At 45.5% G+C, this 24,037-nt stretch overlaps 1 long non-coding RNA gene across 1 annotated transcript in view; it reads right to left on the bottom strand.

The window, feature by feature from the left end:
* LOC141164974 (uncharacterized) overlaps positions 1-22,826 on the bottom strand; it is a 39,869-nt gene extending 17,043 nt beyond the window's left edge. The window contains exons 1-2 of the long non-coding RNA XR_012251009.1: positions 22,714-22,826; positions 19,816-19,936 (exon numbers count right to left, since the gene is read on the bottom strand). This is a non-coding gene — a long non-coding RNA (uncharacterized lncRNA). The remainder of the gene's footprint in view (positions 1-19,815; positions 19,937-22,713) is intronic.
* Positions 22,827-24,037: the final 1,211 nt, after the last annotated feature.

Below are 24,037 nucleotides of genomic sequence, written 5' to 3'. Positions count from 1 at the left end.
CTACTATGAGACTCAGCTGAATCCCTACGATGTAACAGGGAACCTGATCCTGCGATCAGACCTGCTAAAGTCCTAATCTAGTCTGTACGAAGACCTATAGATGTGGGGAGGGAATCCCTACAAGTACTAAGGACTGGGAGGAATATGGGACACCTCCTAACAGAAATAGTAGCAGACAGACGAACAAACAAAATAGATAGAACATAGAGGTCCGTAGACCAAGCAAACTAACAGAGTTAGATACAGAGCACAGGCTAGCTAGAAAGTAGATATACAATGAAGTCCAGCAAAGCCAGAAGGGCGGAGCAGGATTAAATAGGCCAACAAGGTCATGTGACCAGCAAAGGAAAAAAAACCTAACAGCAAGGTTCTAACAGCGTGCAGGTAAGTACCAGGAGACTAAGTCACAGATGTATGGAGGAGACAGGTTGTGGATGGCTTTGTATGCCAAGGTTAGGGCTTTGAACTGGAGTCTCTGGGCAATGGGGAGCCAGTGAAGGGATTGACAGAGAGGACAGGCTGGGGAATAGCGGGGAGACAGGGGGATTAGTCGGGCAGCAGAGTTTAGGACCGATTCGAGGGGTGCACCCTGCTGCGCATTGGTGCCACAGAACCCAGAAGGGTGCATGGATGGACTTCTCCACAAGAGGCCCTCACACATTCACACACCTCCACCCTACCACCTCAGACCAGCAGAGGGAGCCCGTTAGGGATATATATAGGGAGGGTGGAGCCAGGCAGCTCAGTTCTAGATGGAGTTTCAGTTCAGTCAGACTGAGAGAGGGAGTCTGAGAGCGTGCTGACACTCAGAGAGCAGCGAAGAGGCAGCAAGCTGGCTGCAGTGCTTAGGCGAGCCGAGGACTACAGCACGTGTGAAGGCCTAGTGAGGGCCCCGAGTGTGGCCGAAGGCGAGAGGAGAAGGAAGAAGTAGCAAGGGGGCAGAGGAGCATACCAGGCTCACCCCGAGATATATATACCGGACACCGGGTCCGCGCCTACAGGGACCCTTTACACCCAGTAGGAACCACCGGAACCCCTGGAGGAGTACGGGTCCCAGGTTCACCAGACACTGACTACAGTACAAGGGCTAGGAGTCACGGAGGCCCCAGCGACCAGGGAGAGTGGTCTCCAAGAGAAGGCCCTACCACCAGGTCAGCTGTTGAAGAGAGAGACAGTAACCAAGCTAGGACTAGTTCCAGGCAGGCCAGAAGCTTAGCGAGTAAAGCCACGGATCAGGAGGCCCTATACCCGCTCACTGGGGAGAGTCCAAAAGTGCACCCTTCATCCGGAGTACCCTGGACCGTGCCTGCATCATCACCAGTAAAGGTACTGAAACTTACCCCCCGTGTGAGTGTCCGTCTTTCCTCCGGGACCGCCCTGCCATCTCTCACTGGCATCCACCATCTACCCCTATACTGCCCTGGAGCTAGCTCTACCTGTGGAGAGCCACACCATCCCTGCTGCCATAACACCAGCTCCAGAGGACTGCTCCGCAGCGGTGACTCCCTTTAGCCGCAATCCACAGGTGGCGTCACGAACACTTTCCCAAATCCCCCTATAAACTATTCCCCCTTTTACTGACCGTCCCTGGGTCACGGACCGGGCCAGCTACCGTGATATCCCCCAGCAACCAGAGGCCTGGCTGCCGAGTAACCCACGGCCCAGGGGGCGCGTCACGAGAGTGTTAGAAGGAAGGCCACAGATCAGGAAGTTGCAGTAGTCTAAGTGGGAGATGATGAGGGCATGCACTAGTGTTTTTGCAGATTCGTGGTTGAGGAATGTGCGGATCCAGGAGATATTTTTGAGTTGGAGTCGGCATAAAGTGGAAAGGGCTTGTGGTTTGAAGGAGAGATTAGAGTCCAGGTTTATCCCAAGGCAGCAAGCTTGCGAGACTGGGAAAGGGGGGACAGCCATTGACTTTGATAGATAGGTCAGATTGGGGGGGATTCTGGTTAGTAGTATCGGGTCCAGAGAGGTAGATCTGTGTGTCATCAGCATAGAGGTGATACTGAAAGCCGTGAGAATCTATGAGCTGTCCCAGGCTGAAGGTGTAGATGGAGAAGAGGTGGGGCCCTAGGACTGAACCTTGGGGGACAGGGACAGATAGGGGGCGAGATGAGAAGATGTTGTGTGAGTGAGAGACACTGAATGTCCTGTCTGTTAGGTATTAGGAGATCCAAGATAGGGCCAAGTCTGTGATGCTGAGAGATGAGAGAGCCTGTAGTAAGAGGGAATGGTCCACTGTGTCAAAGGCAGATGACTTGTCCAGGAGGACAGAGTAGTGCTGCCTTGATTTGGTGGCTAGTAGGTCATTGGTGACTTTAGTCAGGGCAGTTTCAGTAGAATGATGCGGTCGGAAGCCAGATTGTAAGCGGTCAAAGAGGGGGCAGGAGGAGAGGTGGGAGGACAGTTCAAAATGGACATGTTCCAGTAGGTATGAGGCATAGGGAAGAATTGATATGGGGCGATAGCTAGATACAGAGGATGGGTCTAGGGAGGGCTTTTTGAAGATGGGTATGATCGAGGCATGTTTGAAGCATGAGGGGAAGACAGCAGTTGTTAGTGACAGGTTGAAAAAGGGGGTTAGGGTTGGGATGAAGACTGTGGTAAGGTTAGGGTTGAGATGAGATGGGATTGGGTCAAGTTCACAGGTGGTGAGTTGTGACTTGGAGAGTAAAGAGGAATGTTGATCTGCCATAATGGTGAAGAAGCTGGTTTTGGAGGAGGATTGAGTAGATATGACAGAAAATACCCAAAAGTGACACCATTCTAAAAACTGCACCCCTCAAAGTGCTCAAAACCACATTCAAGAAGTTTATCAACTCTTCAGGTGCTTCACGGGAATTTTTGGAACGTGGAAGAAAACAATGAGCATTTAACCTTTTTTTCACAAAAAATTTACTTTAGACCCACATTTTTTTATTTTCGCAAGAGCAATGAAAAAATGGACCCCAAAATTTTTCCTTAGCACGCCGATACCTCATATGTGGGGGAAATCCACTGTTTGGGTGCATGGCATGGTTTGGAAGGGAAGGAGTGCCATTTGACTTTTAGAATGTAAAATTTGCTTGAATAATTAGCGGACGCCATATCATATTTGGGGAGCCCCTGATGTGCCTAAACAGTGGAAACATCCCACAAGTGACAATATTTTGGAAACTAGACCCCTTAAGGAACTTATCTAGATGTGTGGTGAGAACCTTGAACCCCCAAGTGCCTCACAGAAGTTATAAAGTGGAGCTGTGAAAATAAAGGCTGTTTAGGCACATCAGGGGCTCTCCAAATGCTATATGACACCTGCAGACCATTCCATCAAAGTGTGCATTCCAAAATGTCACTCCTTCCTTTCTGAGCCCTGCTGTGTGCCTAAACAATAGTTTTTCCCCACTCATGTGACATGTTCGAGTCCCCATGTCCGCATGTTTTGCGGCTGTTAGACAGCCACAAAACATGCAGGGATTGCCTGATAGACAGCCACAAAACATGAGGAGATTGCCCTTGTATAACAGCCGCAAAACATGCAACCATGGGGACTCAAACATGTCATTCGAGCACCCGCGATACTCTGTAATGAGTATAACTCAAGTAATGAGCACTTGCCATGGCTTGTCCAGACAGCAGAGAGACCATAAATGCTATCTTGGTCTGGTCCAAAGGAAAGAGGTGAAAAAGGAGTGTGAAATATATCTGACACTGATTGCTGAAGCCACGGGTCTCCTTAGGGTCTCCATCATAGTGGGACGGAAGTGAAAGATGGAGCTTAGCAGTTCCACAAGAAACTGGTGCATTAGGCGGCTCCCTTGGAGAGGTTGACTGACCAGAGGAGGGTTGCTCAGATGTAGTAGAGGCGGAAATCAGGATGGACAATGTGGTGGACAGATCCTGCAACTGGGTAGCCACCACAGTGATGGCCTTCATCAGCTCACTCTCACTCTGAGAGTGGACCTCATATAATATTTTTACAGTTGACTTGGGATCATTAGGTCCCAATTTGTCAGTGGGGTTCATAGCCCAAATGTAATGTAACACTGGTAGGTGTGAACCTACTGCGACACGCTTACCCTGGAGGGGCGTGCCTAAATGTCTACTGGGTCTTCACTAGGGCCTTTGATGGTGAAGATAGGCTGGACTGCCGGTTGACAATAGGTACCACTCCAGGGCAGTCACTGGGACTGCAGCAGCTGACAGGAGGGTAAGAGGCATGGGTACAAGGTACAGGAGGGAAAATATGTGGTCAGACAATCCGAGTTCAGGGAACGCAGCACAGGTTCGATACACATACCCGAGATCAGGAGTAGAGAGGTCAGACAGGGTGGGTAAACAAGCCGTGTCGTTAACAGGAGACAGAATATGGAGGAATGCATAAAAAAAGTGCAAGCAGACAAGGAACCAACATTTGGGCAAAAAGTGGTGGGATGAGCTGCATAATATAGAGCCTGCTGGCACAGGATAGGCTGTGGAACCTAATCTCGGCAGGACACAGCAGGGTTAAATTCCTGCAGAGACCATCCACGCCCCCTATCACCAAATGGAAATCACATTCAGATGCAGCAGTGTTGAGGAGTGCTGCAAGAGGCAAACCTCAGCGAGCCAGCCTGATGCGAGGAAAAGCCATACAGTGACAATGATGAGTAAGGCAGCGCTGAGGAGGCATACGAGTTACTGCCGTGACAGTGATCTTCACAAGAAACATCCCCTTAGATTTTACCATCTCCCTGCTTCTATGGACTGCTTCGGAGGAGCTTTGCAATAGAGTCCCTAGAAGAATTGATTCCATATTTGTCCAGCTCTTTCAGAGCCTAATGATACATAGCTCAAGGCAAAATATATTTCCTCTTTACTTCATTTCTCATCAAGTCATTTTTCAGTTTGTTTATTGTAGCTGGACGAACCTTTCACTAAAGCAACATGACCTAACAATCAGCTGGTCTAAGCTAGTCCATCTGCTGACACTTCTGCAAATGTAGTATAACATGTTACCCGAGTATGACTCGTGATTAGGGTCAGCCCAAAAAAATCCTGTATTATGCTGCATTGCAGGTGAAGCTTTTAAACTATACCTTTCAAAATAACTGTATGCACATACAGAGTAACACTTTTTGGCAATTATATGACTTGCATCATCCATTTTTCACAAAATGTTCACCTCTTTAATCTCTCTCTGACTTACAGTTGTCTCTGTGATAATGGGTGGAGACTATGGCGTCTTCCATATAAAGTACAAAAGTATACAGAAACATGAGGGATTCCAGCTCTTTTATTTCATTGCAGCATACAGTGGGTACGAAAAGTATTCAGACCCCTTTACATTTTTTACTCTTTGTTTCATTGCAGCCATTTGGTAAATTCTAAAAAGAAAAACTGAAATATCACATGGTCATAAGTATTCATACCCTTTGCTCAGACACTCATATTTAAGTCACATGCTGTCCATTTCCTTGTTATCCTCCTTGAGATGGTTCTACTCCTTCATTGGAGTCCAGCTGTGTTTAAGTAAACTGATAAGACTTGATTTGGAAAGGCACACACCTGTCTATATAAGACCTCACAGCTCACAGTGCATGTCAGACCAAATGAGAATCATGAGCTCAAAGGAACAGCCCAATGAGCTCAGAGACAGAATTATGGCAAGGCACAGATCTGGCCAAAGACACAAAATAATTTCTGCATTACTTAAGGTTCCTAAGAGCAGAGTGTCCTCCATAATCCTTAAATGGAAGAAGTTTGGGACCACCAGAAGTCTTCCTAGACCTGGCCGTCCAGCCAAACTGAGCAATCGTGGGAGAAGAGCCTTGGTGAGAGAGGTAAAGAAGAACCCCAAGATCACTGTGGCTGAGCTCCAGAGATGCAGTAGGGAGATGGGAGAAAGTTCCACAAAGACAATGTCAACTATTACTGCAGCCCTCCACCAGTTGGACCTTTATGGCAGAGTGGCCCGATGGAAGCCTCTCCTCAGTGCAAGACGTATGAAAGCCCGCATAGAGTTTTCTCAAAAACTCATGAAGGACTATGAGAAATAAGATTCTCTGGTCTGTTGAGACGAAAATAGAACTTTTTGGTGATAATTCTAAGTGGTATGTGTGGAGAAAACCAGGCACTGCTCTTCACCTGCCCAATACAATCCCAACAGTGAAACATGGTGGTGGCAGCATCATGCTTTGGGGGTATTTTTCAGCTGCAGGGACAGGATGACTGGTTGCAATTGAAGGAAACATGAATGCGGCCAAGTACAGAGATATCCTGGATGAAAACCTCTTCCAGAGTGCTCTGGACCTCAGACTTGGCCGAAGGTTCACCTTCCAACAAGAAAATGACCCTAAAAACACACAGCCAAAATAACAAAGGAGTGGCTTCAGAACAACTCTGTGACCATTCTTGACTTACCTAAACTCAATTGAGCATCTCTGGAGAGACCTGAAAATGGCTGTCCATCAACGTCCACAATCCAACCTGACGGAACTGGAGAGGATTTACAAGGAAGAATGGCAGAGGATCCCCAAATCCAGGTGTGAAAAACTTGTTGCATCATTCCCAAGAACACTCATGGCTGTACTAGCTCAAAAGGGTGCTTCTACTCAATACTGAGCAAAGGGTCTGAATACTTATGACCATGTGATATTTCAGTTTTTCTATTTTAATAAATTTTCAAAAATTTATACATTTCTGTTTTTTTCAGTCAAGATGGGGTGCAGAGTGTACTTTAATGAGAAAAAAATTTACTTTTTAGAATTTACCAAATGGCTGCAATGAAACAAAGTGTGAAAAATTTAAAGAGGTCTGAATACTTTCCGTGACCACTGTATGTTCAAAAGGCTATTATACAGCAAAAGGCATTATGCAGTAGTATTGAGCAATTTATCACTTTCTCACACACATTACAGTAGGTTGAACTTTTAGTAATCTTGTAGGGATGTTTAATTTGTATACTAATTAATTTTGTTAAAAGTTTCTTTAATTCCAATGCTATTATGAAAGTGACTTGTGAGTGTGAACCGGGCTATGTTGATGTGGTACCTACTCAACTTTCCACCACTTTTCCACTGCACTTACAGCATTAGGTCCTACAGTGGATCCAGTCTGAAGATGACAATGTGGGAAACTGCTCACTATTAGTGATGAGCAAACGTGCTCGCCATTGCTCGGTACTCGCCCGAGCATCACTGTGCTCGACGAGCTCGGTGCTTGGCGAGTATTTCCGGGTTGCTCAGGCAGGAACACGGGTCCCCTCCCTGCATGTTTGGCGCTCTTTAGAGCCATGTTGGTAGCCATGTTGGTTGTGGGCATTACAGTGATTGGCTGGCCGCACAGCATCCTCAGGTGTATATAAGACCGGGCGCCGCCATGCTCGTCACAGTCTACTCCAGAACCAGGCAGAGTAGGGAGAGCTGCTGCTGCGTCAGGGAGAGATTAGGTTCTTCATAGTTAGTATAGGTATTCCACAACATATATATATATATTCAGCTGAACGAAGAGTCCTTCTGAGGACTAATCCAGCTGCATATATTCAGTGGTGATAGCAGGAGTTAGGCAGGCAGGGTATGTGGCAGACTGCAGTGCATGATACTGCACAAGAGGGTCCATTGAACGTCCTGTTAGCATAGATATTCCACACTATATATATATATATATATATATATATATATATATATATATATATACAGTTATATGAAAAAGTTTGAGCACCCCTATTAATCTTAAGCTTAATGTTTTCTAAAAATTGGTGTTTTTGCAACAGCTATTTCAGTTTGATATATGTAATAACTGTTGGACACAGTAATGTTTCTGCCTTGAAATGAGGTTTATTGTACTAACAGAAAATGTGCAATCTGCATTCAAACAAAATTTGACAGATGCATAAGTATGGGCACCCTTATCATTTTCTTGTTTTAAATGCTCCTACCTACTTTTTACTGACTTACTAAAGCACTTTTTTGGGTTTTGTAACCTCATTGAGCTTTGAACTTCATAGCCAGGTGTATGCAATCATGAGAAAAGCTACTTAAAGTGGCCACTTGCAAGTTGTTCTTCTGTTTGAATCTCCTCTAAAGAGTGGCATCATGGGCTCCTCAAAACAACTGTCAAATGATCTGAAAACAAAGATTATTCAACATAGTTGTTCAGGGGAAGGATACAAAAAGCTGTCTCAGAGATTTAACCTGTCAGTTTCCACTGTGAGGAACATAGTAAGGAAATGGAAGAACACAGGGACAGTTCTTGTTAAGGCCAGAAGTGGCAGGCCAAGAAAAACATCAGAAAGGCAGAGAAGAAGAATGGTGAGATCAGTGAAGGACAATCCTCAGACCACCTCCAGAGAGCTGCAGCATCAACTTGCTGCAGATGGTGTCACTGTGCATCAGTCAACTATACAACGCACTTTGCACAAGGAGAAGCTGTATGGGAGAGTGATGCGAAAGAAGCCGCTTCTGCAAGCACGCCACAAACAGAGTCGGCTGAGGTATGCAAAAGCACATTTGGGGAAGCCAATTTCTTTTTGGAAGAAGGTCCTGTGGACTGATGAAACCAAGATTGAGTTGTTTGGTCATACAAAAAGTCGTTATGCACGGCGGCAAAAAAACACAGCATTCCAAGAAAAACACTTGCTACCCACAGTAAAATTTGGTGGAGGTTCCATCATGCTTTGGGGCTGTGTGGCCAATGCCGGCACCGGGAATCTTGTTAAAGTTGAGGGACGCATGGATTCCACTCAGTATCAGCAGATTCTTGACAATAATGTTCAAGAATCAGTGATAAAGTTGAAGTTACGCAGGGGATGGATCTTTCAGCAAGACAATGATCCAAAACACCGCTCCAAATCTACTCAGGCATTCATGCAGAGGAACAATTACAATGTTCTGGAATGGCCATCCCAGTCCCCAGACCTGAATATCATTGAACATCTGTGGGATCATTTGAAGAGGGCTGTCCATGCTCGGCGACCATCAAACTTAACTGAACTGGAATTGTTTTGTAAAGAGCAATGGTCAAAAATACCTTCATCCAGGATCCAGGAATTCATTAAAAGCTACAGGAATCGACTAGAGGCTGTTATTTTTGCAAAAGGAGGATCTACTAAATATTAATGTCACTTTTCTGGTGAGGTGCCCATACTTATGCACCTGTCAAATTTTGTTTGAATGCAGATTGCACATTTTCTGTTAGTACAATAAACCTCATTTCAAGGCAGAAACATTACTGTGTCCAACAGTTATTACATATATCAAACTGAAATAGCTGTTGCAAAAACACCAATTTTTATAAAACATTAAGCTTAAGATTAATAGGGGTGCCCAAACTTTTTCATATAACTGTATATATGTCCAGCTGAACTAAGAGTCCTTCTGAGGACTAATCCAGCTGCATATATTCAGTGGTGATAGCAGGAGTTAGGCAGGCAGTGTAAGTGGCAGACTGCAGTGCATATAGTGCAAGAGGGTCCATTGAACATTGCTGCTGCTGTTCTTACAGATATTTGTAGATATAGCCCCAAATATCAGGGGCCAGGGAAAAACATTTTTTGATCTTAATCCTGGTTATTTGCTTAAAAAGAAATCCAGAGTACACCATTTTTCTGCTCCATTTGCTTGTTCTCACTGCAGAATAAAGCCAGATCTGTTCCATATTCCAGCGACAAAAATCCAGAAATTTATACTGAAGTTGGGAAATATTGGCTTCCTTTTCCATTCTGCTGTAGTGTGTCGGTCAAGCTATTCACACTAGGTGTCTGTGAAGGATAGCATTAGCAAATAACAGGCCTGCTATTTAAAGCTGTGGTTCTTTGTCAGACATAACACCTATAAGAGTGTTCCAAAATCAGACATTTCTTCCATTTTCATTCCGTGGCAGTATGTCTGTCAAGCTATTCACACTAGGTGTCTGTGAAGGATAGTATTAGCAAATTACAGGCCTGCTATTTAAAACCGTGGTTCTCTGTCAGACATAACATCTATAAGAGTGTTCCAAACTCAGACATTTCTTCCATTTTCATTCCGTTGCAGTGTGTTGGTCAAGCTACTGTGAAGGATAGGATTAGCAAATTACAGGCCTGCTATTTAAAACTATGGTTCTCTGTCAGACATAACACCTATAAGAGTGTTCCAAAATCAGACATTTCTTCCACTTTCGTTCCGTTGCAGTGTGTCAGTCAAGCTATTCACACTAGGTGTCTGTGAAGGATAGTATTAGCAAATTACAGGCCTGCTATTTAAAATTGTGGTTCTCTGTCAGACGTATCACATATAACTGCGTTCCAAAATCAGCCATTTCTCGTGAGCATGGAAGATATTGTCCTCCATTAAAAATGGGAAAGGTGCATGGCAAGTGACGGGGAAGTGGACGTGATGGTGATGGTGCATGTAGAGGCCGAGGATGTGGCCTTCGGCAAGCTCAAATTGTGCCACAACAAACACCCACATCTTGTAGCTCAACCTTCCCGTCCCAATTACTAGGGAACTGCAGAACACCACTATTGAACACAGAGCAGTGTCAAAAGGTTGTTGGTTGGATAGCAGATAATGCTTCCAGTTATTTAGCCACCACCACCACCACCCTATCTTCCACACGGTCAAGTCACAGTAGCCATGAGTCTGGACCGCATATTCCTCACACTGATCCTCCTTCCTACCACCATACCGAGTGGCCGGAGACAACTGATCCCACACTTGGACAGTCAGAAGAGCTGTTCACTTTTCTATTTGTAGATTCGGGCCTCTCGTCCGGCCAACTTCAAGCGAGTCAAGAGGAGAACACGTGTAGCGATGCCCAAATATTGGATCAGCCACGGTCACACGAAGGTAATGGTGGGAAAGTGCAATTACTGTCGCAAGAAGTGGATGACTATGATGATGAGACACAATTGCCAGAAAGTCAGGAGGAGGACCAGGGTGCGGAAGTGGAAGACAAAGTGGTGAATGACATAGTAACTGATGCAACCTGGCAGGGGGACATACAGAGCGAGGACAGCAGCCCACAGGGGGAGGGAGGCGTAGCACCACAATAAGCAGGAACAAGCAGCGTGGTGGCCACAGACACAAGGCGGGAAAGCATTGCTCGTAACATCAACATGACAGAAGTTGCCAGTACAACTGTTAGGTCTTCCCGAGTCTGGTTATTTTTTAAAGTCTCTGCAGATAACCCCAAAAAGGCCATTTGCACCACCTTCCAGGCCAGCATCAGCAGGGGTAGCAAAACTAGCAGCCTGACCACCACCAGCATGATCAGGCACATGGCAGCAAAGCACCCGACTAAGTGGGCTGAACCCCAGGGTCCAGGAACAGTGTCTGCGGGTGACACCACTGCTTGTTCCACTGCTGTGCGTGCACGCCAATCCCCTGTCCATGGCGCATGCCAACATGCCTCCCGCCCTGCATCGTGTTGTTGCACACTCTCAACTAGCACCATCAGCAAGCACGTCCACGTCCCTGTCCCAGCGCAGGGTTCAGTTGTCTCTACTCCAGTCCTTGGAACGCAAGCGCAAATACGCAGCCAATGCTCCACAGGTCACACTGCTAAATTCACACATTTCGCGAATGCTTGCGCTTGAAATTTTGCCTTTTAGACTCGTGGAGATGAAAGCTTTCCGCAACCTGATGGCAGCAGCCGTCCATCAGGTCCCCAGCCGCCACTATTTCTTCTGGTGTGCCATCCCCGCATTACACGAGCACGTGTCCCACAATATTAGATGTGCCCTCAACAACGCAGTTACTCGGAAAGTCCACCTAACCACGGACACGTGGACAAGTGCTTGTGGGCAGGGATGGTACATCTGCTGACGGCACACTGGGTAAATATAGTGGAAGCCGGGACCCAGTCGGACCTTGGGACGGAACACGTCCTCTTGACGCTGAGGATTGCGGGCCCTGGGTCAATCAGGGTTGCCCCCTCAGTCTACAGCTCCTGCACCTCATCCTCCTCAGCCTCCTCCTCCTCTTCAGCCTCTATCTCCGAAATGACCACATCAGTCACAAGCTGGAAGCACTGCAGCACTGCCTCGGCCAAGTGGCAACAGGCTGTGCTGAAGCTAATATGCTTAGGTGACAAACTGCACAATGCTGAAGAGTTCTGGACAGCTCTGAAAGAGCAGGCAGATCTGTGGCTGACAACGCTGAACCTACAGCCAGGCATGGTCGTGTGTGACAATGGCCGGAGCCTGGTGGCGGCTCTGAGGCGAGGCGAGCTCACACACGTACCATGCCTGGCCCATGTGCTTAACCTCGTGGTTCAGCGGTATCTCAAATCCTACCCGGAGCTGCTGGATCTGCTTGTTAAAGTATGCCGCCTGTGTGCACATTTTAGAAAGTCAGCTACAGCTTCCACCGCCCTTGCCGTGCTTCAGCAGCATTTGCAGCTTCCAGCTCACCGACTGATCTGCAATGTCCCCACACATTGGAACTCTACATTGCAGATGTTAGGAAGGATTTGTGAGCAGAAGAAGGCAGTTGTTGACTACTAGCATCAACAAGGCTGTCGGTATTCAGGTCAGACTTCACTCATAAAACCTCAGGAGTGGACATGGATGTCAGACATATATACCATCCTCCAAAACTTTGAGGACTCCACTAAGATGGTGAGCGGCGATGACGCCATAATTAGAGTCAGCATCCCGCTTCTCTGTCTTCTGAAACGCTCTCTGCTCACAATTAAAGAGGATGCATTGCAGGTGGAGCACGATGAGATGGAGCAAGGAACCATACAGGGTGATTCCACGCAGCCCAGCCTCATCTTATTCCAACGTGGATTCGGTGACAATGAGGAAGAGGAGGAGGAAGAACAGGAGCTAGTTTCCTGCGCTATAGATTGTACTACCTGCTCAACTGTCATACCGTCTGTTCAGCGTGGATAGCCTGAGGACAGGGAGGAGGAGGAAGAGGAGGAGGAGAGCATGGTCAGTAGCAAGGTCTTTTGCAAGGGGCATTGGAGTTCCTCCAAATTTTTGGCAGCCGTTGCATAACTGCATAGGCAAACAGAATGGGAGACTGTAAAAAATACTTATTACCGTATAATTTTCTATCGGGGACTTCTTATCAGATGCGATTGATCAAAGTATCAATATCACAATATTCTTATAAAAAATGTATTGATTTATTCTTGGATTGTCCATTAAAAAGAATGATTGCATATAATAGTTAAATAGTTACAGAGGGATTGTCCATTTGTTGATAATTAGCTTAATAGTTGAGACTCACCCATCTTTTCCTGGGATCCTGAATGGCAGATTGCGTCTGTCTGTGTCCAGCACGTGTGTCAGGATGACACCATGTGTCCGGGAAAAGAAGGTCTCTCCTTGGGCCTACATCAGCAGCTGTTTCACTCACAGATCTTCGTCCTGTGTCCTGTGGAATGGCAAGAGCCCCACCCCTGTCTCTAACATGGGGTTATATATTGCCGGTCATACCAGCTGTTCTTCTATTTATGGTACTAACTAAAAATACACAAATAGCGCATGTCATCTAGAAACCCTAGCACGATGGCTGATGCAATCTTATGCAATGTATGGTACAGAATTCAGAATTAAGAATAACATGCATATCCAGAATTAATATTTAACAGAGACAGACTTCCTAATAATGGGAACAGTGTATTCAGGAGGCCCTCCAACCTCTATGTCTCTTGCAAGGGGCATTGGAGTTCCTCCAAATATTTAGCAGCTGTTGCTTCACTGCATAGGCGAACAGTATGGGAGACACACTTACTAAAAATAAGACCATTTTTTGCAGGAGGCCCTCCAACCTCTATGTCGCTTGCAAAGGGCATTGGAGTTCCTCCAAATTTTTGGCAGCCGTTGCAGTCACTGCATACACAATAACAGTATAAGAAGCCCACTCGTTAATAATGGGAACAACAAAGCATAGCGGACTGCTGGCCCTTTAAGAATAGTTAGGGCGGCCTGATGGCCCTATAAAAATAGTCTTTGTGACTTTCCGAGTCCCTCCATCATAAATGAAACAGGATGTGTCTGATGATGTGTCACACACCACATGGCCAGGTAAGGTAGTAAAATGTTAAAATGACATTTCCCAGTGAATGCATTTGTCACGGTTGAAAGCAATGCAAAAGTGAAAACAACGCATCAAAAACACTACGTGTGAACATAGCCCAAAATGTGGCGGAGCGTTATTGTTTTTGGTTATTTTTTTGCCTTATATACAAGTCATTACCCTGGAAAGGAAGTTCCTTAACATATTCCCCAGGAAAATCCATTTTGGCTTTGTTTTTGTATGTTTTATTGTGAGTCCGTAAAAGTGGCGTAATGCCTCTGACAATGTTGTCAGCGTTGTTGACAGCAGTGACCTGGGAGTCAGAAATGCTTCCAGGGGTCTTCCACATGCTGTTCCCATGTCATTTGAGCAGTGTTCCCATCGATTTGGGCAACTTTTAGTCCCTCTGCAGACCGCCAGGGGTAAGCCACCAGAAAAATGCTCGAGTTTCCCATAGACTTACATTGGGCTCGTTACTCGGTTCGAGCACTTGAGCATTCCAATTCGAACAAAGAGTACCCGAGCATTTTAGTGCTCGCTCATCCCTACTTGCTATCTGTATTAATATCTTGATCTCATTGTTCCTGAGTCTTGACTCCTAGATACGTGGAAAATTAAAATGTGAACTGTAGCATCGGCGTCTCTGCGCCCTGCCAGGCAGAGACGCCGTCCTACTCACCTCCTCACTACCCGCTCTGCGTTCACCAGCGCTCCTCTTCCTGCTGCCGGCGCTTGCAGCTCCCCGGGCACCGTGCTTAGGGCGCGCGCGCGCTCCCTCCCTCTTAAAGGTGACGCGCGCGCCGTCCTAAGGAGTCCCCGGCCAATAGCCGAGGGTCCTCCCATATATAAGGCACCTCCTCCAAAATGGAGGTGCCCGAGCAATAGTTGTTGCACAGTGTTTCTGACCTCTGCTTCAGCCCTCAGGTCCCGCTGCTAGCCTGACTACTAGTCTTGCCCGCCAGCCTGTAACCTGCCTGTTACCTGCCGTGCCTGCCAGCCCGCTCACCGGGGAGCACTTGCCTGTTGCCTGCCTGTTACCTGCTGTGCCTGCCAGTCCGCTCACCTGGGAGCACTTGCCTGTTGCCTGCCTGTTACCTGACGTGCCTGCCAGTCCGCTCACCTGGGAGCACTTGCCTGTTGCCTGCCTGTTACCTGCCGTGCCTGCCAGCTCGCTCACCTGGGAGCACTTGCCTGTGACCTGCCTGTTACCTGCTTGTTACCTGCCGTGACCACCCGGAGGCTCCTGCCGTCACTTGCCGTGACCACCTAGAGACTCCTGCCGTCCCACTCACCTCCTCGCTAGCCGCTCTGCGTTCACCAGCGCTCCTCTTCCTGCTGCCGACGCTCGCAGCTCCCCGGGCACCGTGCTTAGGGCGCGTGCGCGCTCCCTCCCTCTTAAAGGTGATGCGCGCGCCGTCATAAGGAGTCCCCGGCCAATAGCCGAGGGTTCTCCCATATATAAGGCACCTCCTCCAAAATGGAGGTGCCCGAGCAATAGTTGTTGCACAGTGTTTCTGACCTCTGCTTCAGCCCTCAGGTCCCGCTGCAAGCCTGACTACCAGTCTTGCCCGCCAGCCTGTAACCTGCCTGTTACCTGCCGTGCCTGCCAGCCCGCTCACCTGGGAGCACTTGCCTGTTGCCTGCCTGTTACCTGCCGTGCCTGCCAGTCCGCTCACCTGGGAGCACTTGCCTGTTGCCTGCCTGTTACCTGACGTGCCTGCCAGTACGCTCACCTGGGAGCACTTGCCTGTTGCCTGCCTGTTACCTGCCGTGCCTGCCAGCTCGCTCACCTGGGAGCACTTGCCTGTGACCTGCCTGTTACCTGCTTGTTACCTGCCGTGACCACCCGGAGGCTCCTGCCGTCACTTGCCGTGACCACCTAGAGACTCTTGCCGTCACTTGCCGTGACCACCTGCCAGCCCACCTAGAGACTCCTGCCGTCACTTGCCGTGACCACCTAGAGACTCCTGCCGTCACTTGCTGTGACCACCTGCCAGCCCACCTAGAGACTCCTGCCGTCACTTGCCGTGTCTACCTGATAGCCTACCTGGAGGCTTCTGCTCGCCAGCCTGCCTGCTGTGCCTACGTGCTATTCCGGTCAGTCCCTGCCATCTGTACCGTGGGAGTCACCTGCTCCCTTACAAGGTCATCCCCAGAGTAGCACCTGGTCCCTCAGCTCGGTTCCTCCCTGGTCACGGAGTCGTTAGCCGCCGTACGACCAGGGTCGGTCCGGGTTGATACTTAGTTACACCCCTCTGGGTCCCTCCTTGCACCGTAGCACAGAGGTTCCACCCCCCGGACGCATAACATGATGAACAATATCTACACTACTTATGGAAACCTGTGCCTGATTTACTGGTAGGTCTGTATTTTTTTACCCCCTACTATCGTGAATTGTACATTTGTATGATGGTGCTATAACGGTTCCCAGGGTGGTAGTCGTGGGCGAGTGTAATGAGTCCGACACCCTGGCAGTGCTATAACGGTGCGCAGGGTGGTAGTCATGGGTGAGTGTCATAAGTCCGACACCCCGGCACATTACAGAAAAAACGAGAGTTCTGTGTGTGTGTGTGTATGCTGGTGTGGCGCCCTTGAGGGTTCGGTCACCACAGAGGTGTTGCATCTCAGCCAGAGATGTGGCATCTCATTCTCAGGTAAGGAAGGAGTACAGCTCAGGACCCTAACACCTGCATTCAACACGTCCACTTCAGCAGGGCAGGGCGAGATTGCTCCTAAGGGAGAGCACAGTCCCTGGTCCCTGGCTGGAGTGGAGGGGAACCTAGAGAGGGGGAACCATGTAGTGGGTGTGGGTGGAGGAAGTAGCATAGGGGAGCACATGAGAGAAAGGTATAAAATGGGAAGCCATCTTAGAAAGACAAGTCAGTCAGAGGAGGAAAGTGAAGGGAGCAGAGGCTCTGCAGGAGCTCTGCTCCAGAGGCGGGCCTAGCCAGTGATGCCCAAGTCTGAAGAGAAGGAGAGAAGAGAGGAGAGGGAGCAGGAGAAAGGCTCCAGGAACCAAGAAAGAACCTCAGGGGTACGGGCCGCGCAGAAGGCCACCTGTACGCCCGCATATGCCAGGCGGTGGAGGGGTCAGGCCACCAAAAGGGAACCGGTCCCTCAACTAGCAGAAGACTGCACGTCTCAACTAGAAACCGGAGGCTGCAGTACTTTAAGTCCTGTAGCCACAAGTCCACACCAGTCTCACCAAGAAGGTAGCCACATAGGACCCAGGGGACAAAACAGACGTCGCCCGCCAAGGCCCGCAGGTACCGGATTGGAGATACTAGGTGTGAGGTGCAGGAAGAAGGCCAGAGAGAGGACACAGAAGGGGGTCCTGCTAAGTACTCCGGAGCTACCTGGGGGTAGACTGAACCCCTCCCTGAGTAAACACAGGACGACAAGGGCAGTTACATGGATCCCTGTAATCTGGGTTGCAACAAGGTGGCGTCACAAACTTTATAAACTATAATCCCCTGTAAATATTCCCCTATTGAATGACCGCCCTTGGTCACGGACCGGGTCACCGCCACTGTGACATCCCCCCAGCATTCACCGGCCCGGCACCGGGTACCCCATGGCCCAGGGGACGCGTCACTGGCACTGTTGCTATTGGTACCTTCATCTCCTGGCCGGGACCGTTCCACTCCTCACCAGGTCCATTAGACTCCAAGACAAGGACATCGGGCACGTTCTTAAAAACAAGGCACTCTTTCCTTGGCAACACACTTAAGTGCACAAGGCAGCAGGTAGTATACTCTACATTTTCTTCTGTCTCATACAGAGGTGCGTTCTTATTGGTTTTGGGTGACGACACTTTACATGTGGACGGTAGACAAGCAGAGCAAGTCAGATAAACCATATATTAGTCAGATAAAACATATTCCCAGTGCAGGGACACACAGGTCAATATTATACACTGTGAACCCTGCACCCAAACAGCAGCATTAACGAGGGCCTCTCTTAGAGCCACTTCCCTCTACCGTGTCCTCAGCTGGGCAAGACCCTTCTCTACAGGGCCTTGCACATCTGGCCAACACTAGACTCCCTTCCTTTAATTCTCCTACTAATGGGTTTCACCCACTTGCCTGCTGAACTGGATCTCAGTCACATCTAAAGTTCCTTAATGATTCTTGCTGCCTTGTGCCTTCCAGCTCCACACTCGTTCTCTTCCTATCCAGATATCTGCACACTCTCCTCTCTTCTCTTACCTCACTAACTTCCCCAATCTCTCACTACCCAGAGATTCCCAATCCTCCTCCCCACTATAGGCCAGCCTTACAGTTAACCCTGACACTGTCCCTGCTGCCTGTTGCTGGGCAGACTTAACCTTTCACCCAGCTCTGTACAAAAGCAAAGAGGAAGACAGTGACATCTTGTGGCCATTGGTTAGTAATGCAGCCTACAGGGAAATTAACACTTGTTACCACAAGAAACCATATTTCACACATTTATATTAAACTCATTGACCACTCCCTCACTGTGCTACAGCTAGAGATTAGAGAATCAATTCACAGGACCCCAATCCACCAAATAGGTTAGTATTGCATGACCCCTGGACAGGGTCCCTACAAATTGCCTCTTACCTAATGGCATCCATGGCTCCTCTTTTGATTTTGTGTGTGCATCATGCCCCCAATCAGCTAATCAAAAGCAGATGCCAACAGGTAAAAGGCTATTTGCAGGGCTCACGTCCTGCAGTCATGGAATATTGACCCGGCTGCTGGATTGGGGTCAATTGAATTGATTCTCTACTAGTTAAAATATTTTAGTATAGTATAGCATTTCCATATTTCTTAGTTGCTATGTTCAAAAAGAGGTTAGGAAAAAATAGAGTTTTGTCTGAGACCTCAGCAAAACTTGATACAGCTCTGATTGTATGTATATTAATGCTTTTCAGCCACCCTTGCTGATCATCTGAATTAGGGCTTATACCTTTGCTTATTTTACTATAGTTACAGAATTAGTTGTAAGGGGAAGGAATTTTAAACCATCTGTTATAAATTCAGAAAACATCATTGATGACAATAGAGTATTACAATCCTTGATTGTTGGTTTGTGGTCAATCCAATCTCTTCATTCCAATTAGGTATGGGTTCCTTATAAGACTATAATCATAAAGCCAAAATTCTGATAGTATTGACTTCCCATCTGTAAGCTTTCTCTAATTATCATAATGGAATGCCAATGTTCTCCAATCATGTACAAGTGTGAAACTTAAGAAACTAGGGAGTAGATATAAGCTGGATTCTCACAATGTTTTTCTATTGAAGTTTTATTTCTGACTCGTTAACGGATGAAAATGAGTACATTTTTGAAAGTTAATTAATTAAAAGTATTTTCATATGGTAAAATTAGATACATGAAAAAATGAATACAGTAAATTTATATGTCCAATATGATATGAATTTCTTTGGATTACCAGTGAATGTAATTTTAGCATGCAGAAATTTTTTATTTCAAATCTGCAAAACTAAAATCTGCCACTGCACCAATGTTGTGTTTAGAGCAATGTTTTATCAAGTTGAGTTTAATAGGACCATGATATTCCTTACAATCAACAATTTGTTTTGCTTAGTGTTTTGCTCTGATTTATTGTAGTATTTTCTAATTTGCTTAATTTTGGAGTAAGAATTTTTAGACACATTGTTGACATAGATGATATTTACTATCTTTATATTATGTTTCATGGGTTAATTATGAGTGCTTATCTTTGCTATACCATGGAAAGTCATGATAGTACAGTTTGTCATTTTTAAAGTATTTCTTTCGCTATTAATTACATATTGATTGAAAATTCTTCTCCAGGCCAAGACATAAGCTAAAGTAAATATAAGAACCTCACCAGTAAAGCCAAGTGAGCAGTCAGGCGAAACATCATGAAGAGATTGGTCTAATCTTGCTCCTTCAGGCATACTTGATGGACCATATAAGCTATTCCTATAGTAATTCTTCGCACTGCATATCTGAGAAGACAAGCACAGTCATCCACAATGAACTGAGAGTATGACAGCCATAATGATTGAAAGCTTATTAGCGAGCTCATTAATGAACATAAGAGTAAAGGATAAGACTGTGGGTATCACGTAAAGGAGGAAATAAAACCCACGCAGATTACAGATGCACCTTACTCATGCTCGTCAATTTTACAGACAGGTAATATATGGCATTCATATCATGCACTGTAGCTTTAGGACAGCTGCCAGCTTTGGCATTGATGCTACTTATAGGAATAATGATACACAGAAAGCTTCTCAGTGCGGGGGTTTAACAAACAGCAATCGCGTCGACTGTGTAAGTTATTGATTTTACATTTTATACAACTTAAATTTAGGTATTAAAATTAAAGCCCTCTTAGACTAAGCTATTAGTCACATTCTAACAGCGTACATTCAGTCCAATGAGATGGGAATTAGCCAAGGTGTTCCAAGGCACCTTACATTTTATTACTTCTCTGTTAACACCTTAATTCTGAAAAGTACATTTTAGACACACAGAGTTTTATACTTTTAGTATAATAGGAAGTAAAATTCTTCATTTTTAGAACTGAGAAGTTGAATATAATAGCCCTGTAGATGTCCTTTAATAGGATTTTGTTCTATAATGACCTACTGTATATGTCTATGAATCCTTTCAATAGTTACTTAGTAACATATCTACAACTACCATAAAACCAACAGAAAATATAGACTGCTTCTTCAACATTAGATACAAGCACCTACATGGTCCACTAGGACATCAGGGATTGGGTCATGGGACATACAAAAAACAAACAGTAAAATCTGTGTGTACCATTGACAAATGCAAATAGGGTGCCGAATGTACCACTGAAATTGGTGGATTTATGGGGTGTTTAGTGTTCACTTTCAACTGTGCCTACTTCCTCAGCAAGTGGATTGAGTTGAGTACTATGGTGGGACAAGACTCCCTGCCCAGCCACTTTCTTCAATCACTGGCACATACTTCCTGTATAGGAAAAGAGAGCTATAAGGCATAACATTCCTAGGATACTTGTCTTACAATTGTGGTTTTTCTTCTGCTAGAGAGAGCTGTTAATCTGCATTTACACCTAAAGATTTTCATGAACGAGCATTACTAAGAACAAGCATTTCAGAATAATTATCAGTGTAAACAGGCTGTCAATCACCAGATGAACGAGCTAAACGCTCAATCATTGGGTGAAATCTTTTGTGCAGCGTAAAAGATCATCATTTTTGGCGGTGTCTTGTTCATTGTACTTAGGACTCATTTTGCCGAGAATAATGGCAGCCTATGTGCACTGAACAATCTATCACTCAGTGGGCATCATTTAATGCAGTCTACCTGTGTAATTAGGCTATTAAATGACCGACGATTGGTTAATATTTACCTATTGGCAGTTGTTTAGTGTTGCTGGTTTGTCGCTCCCTATACAGAAAGCACGGCTGTAATCACTCCCCTACAAATCGATGGACAGTGTGTTCCACAGCGTATTTGAGCAGGGCTATCCATCAGTGAAAGTGCAGGGAGCAATTACAGCCGCGCTCACAGTATAGTGAGTGGTGACTGGAGCATCCCCCTGCACCGCCACAATAACTGAAAATGGAAATGAGCAGCAGCAGAGAAAATATACCTTCATTTTCTTCCTGCAGCTGCTGCTCCAGTAAGCTACCTAAACAAGATTACCCTTATATCTGTAGCTAAATAGCCTATCTGGACGTGACAGCTTCCCATTAATCTCCTCCTCCTTTTGTATTGGTAATGCAAGAATTTCTGAATAAGGAACAGTTTTTAATATCCTCTGTTTCCCAACTTCAGTCATTGTAAATGGCGTTCATTGAGAATAATGGCTTTTAGATCACTTTATAACATGTAATAGATTGTTAAGAATATCTCTGGTACAAGGGAATCTGGATTGGATCAAGATGTCTTCTTACTGTGGAAACTTCTCCACAGCTTATTCAGTATTAACAGGTCTGGTTCTTTTGTAATGTTTGATGCCCCATCCACAGCAAAAAGGTTCAAAGTGAGAAGGGCTTTAACTGCACTGCTACCACCCTGAGGCTATATTCACAAGCAGCGTTTTTGCAGCGGGTTTATGTTTTTTCAGAAATGTCATACACATGCTAGTTTTTTTTTCTGACTGAATTAATTTGAGAACTGCAGAGTTTTTTTTAAAACTGCAGCATGTAAATTCTTTCAGCATTTTTGCACCCATACAAAGCAAAGGGAAAGTTCAAAAACTAAGCCAACAGGTTTTGCTGCTTTTTTTTTTGCTGCGTTTTGGTGAATTAAACTAACTTTAAACATGTACTGTAGGAACAAGGCGAAGAGGAAAACCAGCAACCCGATGGCTTGATACAATTGAAGATAGTGGCGGAGAAGACCCTGGTGGAACTATCTAGGCTTGCACGAGATCGATCTTCCTACAAAGCGCTCATCCATCAAGTTGCCATGGCTGGAGATCGAGCTAAAGGATGTTAATCATAATAATAATAATGATAACTGTAGTAAAATCACACATGTAATTCACTCCAAAAATGCAGCAAAGAAACGCAACAAAAAAAAGCAGTTGCAGCATTTTTACTGCCAAGAGAGGAGGATTTGGCTGCGCTAAAAAATGCTGCAAAAACACTGTGTGAACATAGCCTAATACTAAGTGCATAAAGAAATGTTCGCATGTGATGTTTTTCTTGACTTTTCTATTGAAAGATGACACTCTCAGTCGATAGAAGTCCCACAAAACATCCAATGTATAGTTTACCTTGGTGAAAAGAAAAGCAGCAATATAATGTAATCCCAGCTCTCTGTCCTTTCTGCATTAGTCTGCTTGGCCCCATGTTCCTTGTGTAATTGCTCTGTTGACTCAGAAAGACAAATAAAACATACAAGAGCCAAGGAGAAGAAAGCCAAAAATTCCTTCCCTCCTACCAAATATGAGCAAGTAAAAGAGCCTGAAAGCAAATGAGCTTAGTACGAGGTTTGTTTAATAAGGTCTTAAAAATGTGCACTTGTTAATAACAATAGATTTGCTTTCTGTGGTTGTGAACAAGAACATATGTAGAATATGAGGTGCCATTCAAAAGACATGACACTTGTACTGGGAACAGAGCCGATAAGGGGCTGTTTTCAATTTGTATTTTTCATGTTTCAACATATTTCAATAAGCTTCCAACTTTTCGGTTCAAAGCAATAAATCCACTTCTTTTTCCGACAAATATTAAAAGCAATTGATCTTGTGCAGACAATAATAGCTTGTGAGCTAGGAATCCATGGAACAATGAATTGTTTCCTGTTTTCCAAATCATTAAGGGTCAATGCACATGAGGTTTTTTCCTTGCAAAAAGTTATATTGAAAAAATTGTAGCTAGAAACAGTAACAGCAAAGTGAATGAGATTATCAACTCTCGTCTACATGTTGCATTTTTCCTGGCATGTAAATTGACCTGCAGTGCTGATGCATTTTGTCTCTTAGGCTTCAATGGGAGCTCATTTTCCACTTAAAAACAAATATTAAAGTGTTGCTGCCGTTATGTGTATTACATGCATTTCCATATAAAAAGAATATAGGTATAACTTTCTAAAGGAAGTGGGTGAAATATCAGAGCAGCAGGAAAAACCACAAAAATGCACGAAAAACTACATTGTGTGTGGTGACCCTAAGGCCACGTTCACACATTGAGTATTTGGTCAGTATTTTACATCACTATGTGTAAGCCAAAACCAGGAATGGAACAATAAAAGAAAAGTATAATAGAAACACGTGCATCAATTCTGTATTTATCACCCACTTCTGATCTTTTCTTACAAATACTGATGTAAACTACTGACGAAATACTCAACATGTGAATTTGGCCTAAAGGTGAAACTGACTTTTATTTTGCATTTGTTTGAATTTGTTTTATTTGCTTTACAATAGCAATGTCGCATTGATATGTGATATTTAGTTATATGCTTTTCCTTTCCATACAGTGCTACATGGATAAAATAAGATGGGGGGATCCTTAAAGGGGTTGTTCTAACGCACTTTGTTCTAACGAGCCTTACTCACCATTCACAGGTCCACTGTTGAATACCCACAGCTGTTC

This window comes from Phyllobates terribilis, unplaced genomic scaffold (assembly GCF_046119375.1).
Source record: "Phyllobates terribilis strain yellow unplaced genomic scaffold, ASM4611937v1 Scaffold_11__3_contigs__length_659146591, whole genome shotgun sequence".
Taxonomy (NCBI): Eukaryota; Metazoa; Chordata; class Amphibia; order Anura; family Dendrobatidae; genus Phyllobates; species Phyllobates terribilis.
Note: the sequence above shows the minus strand (reverse complement) of the source record. Positions and strands in the feature narration are given on the sequence as shown.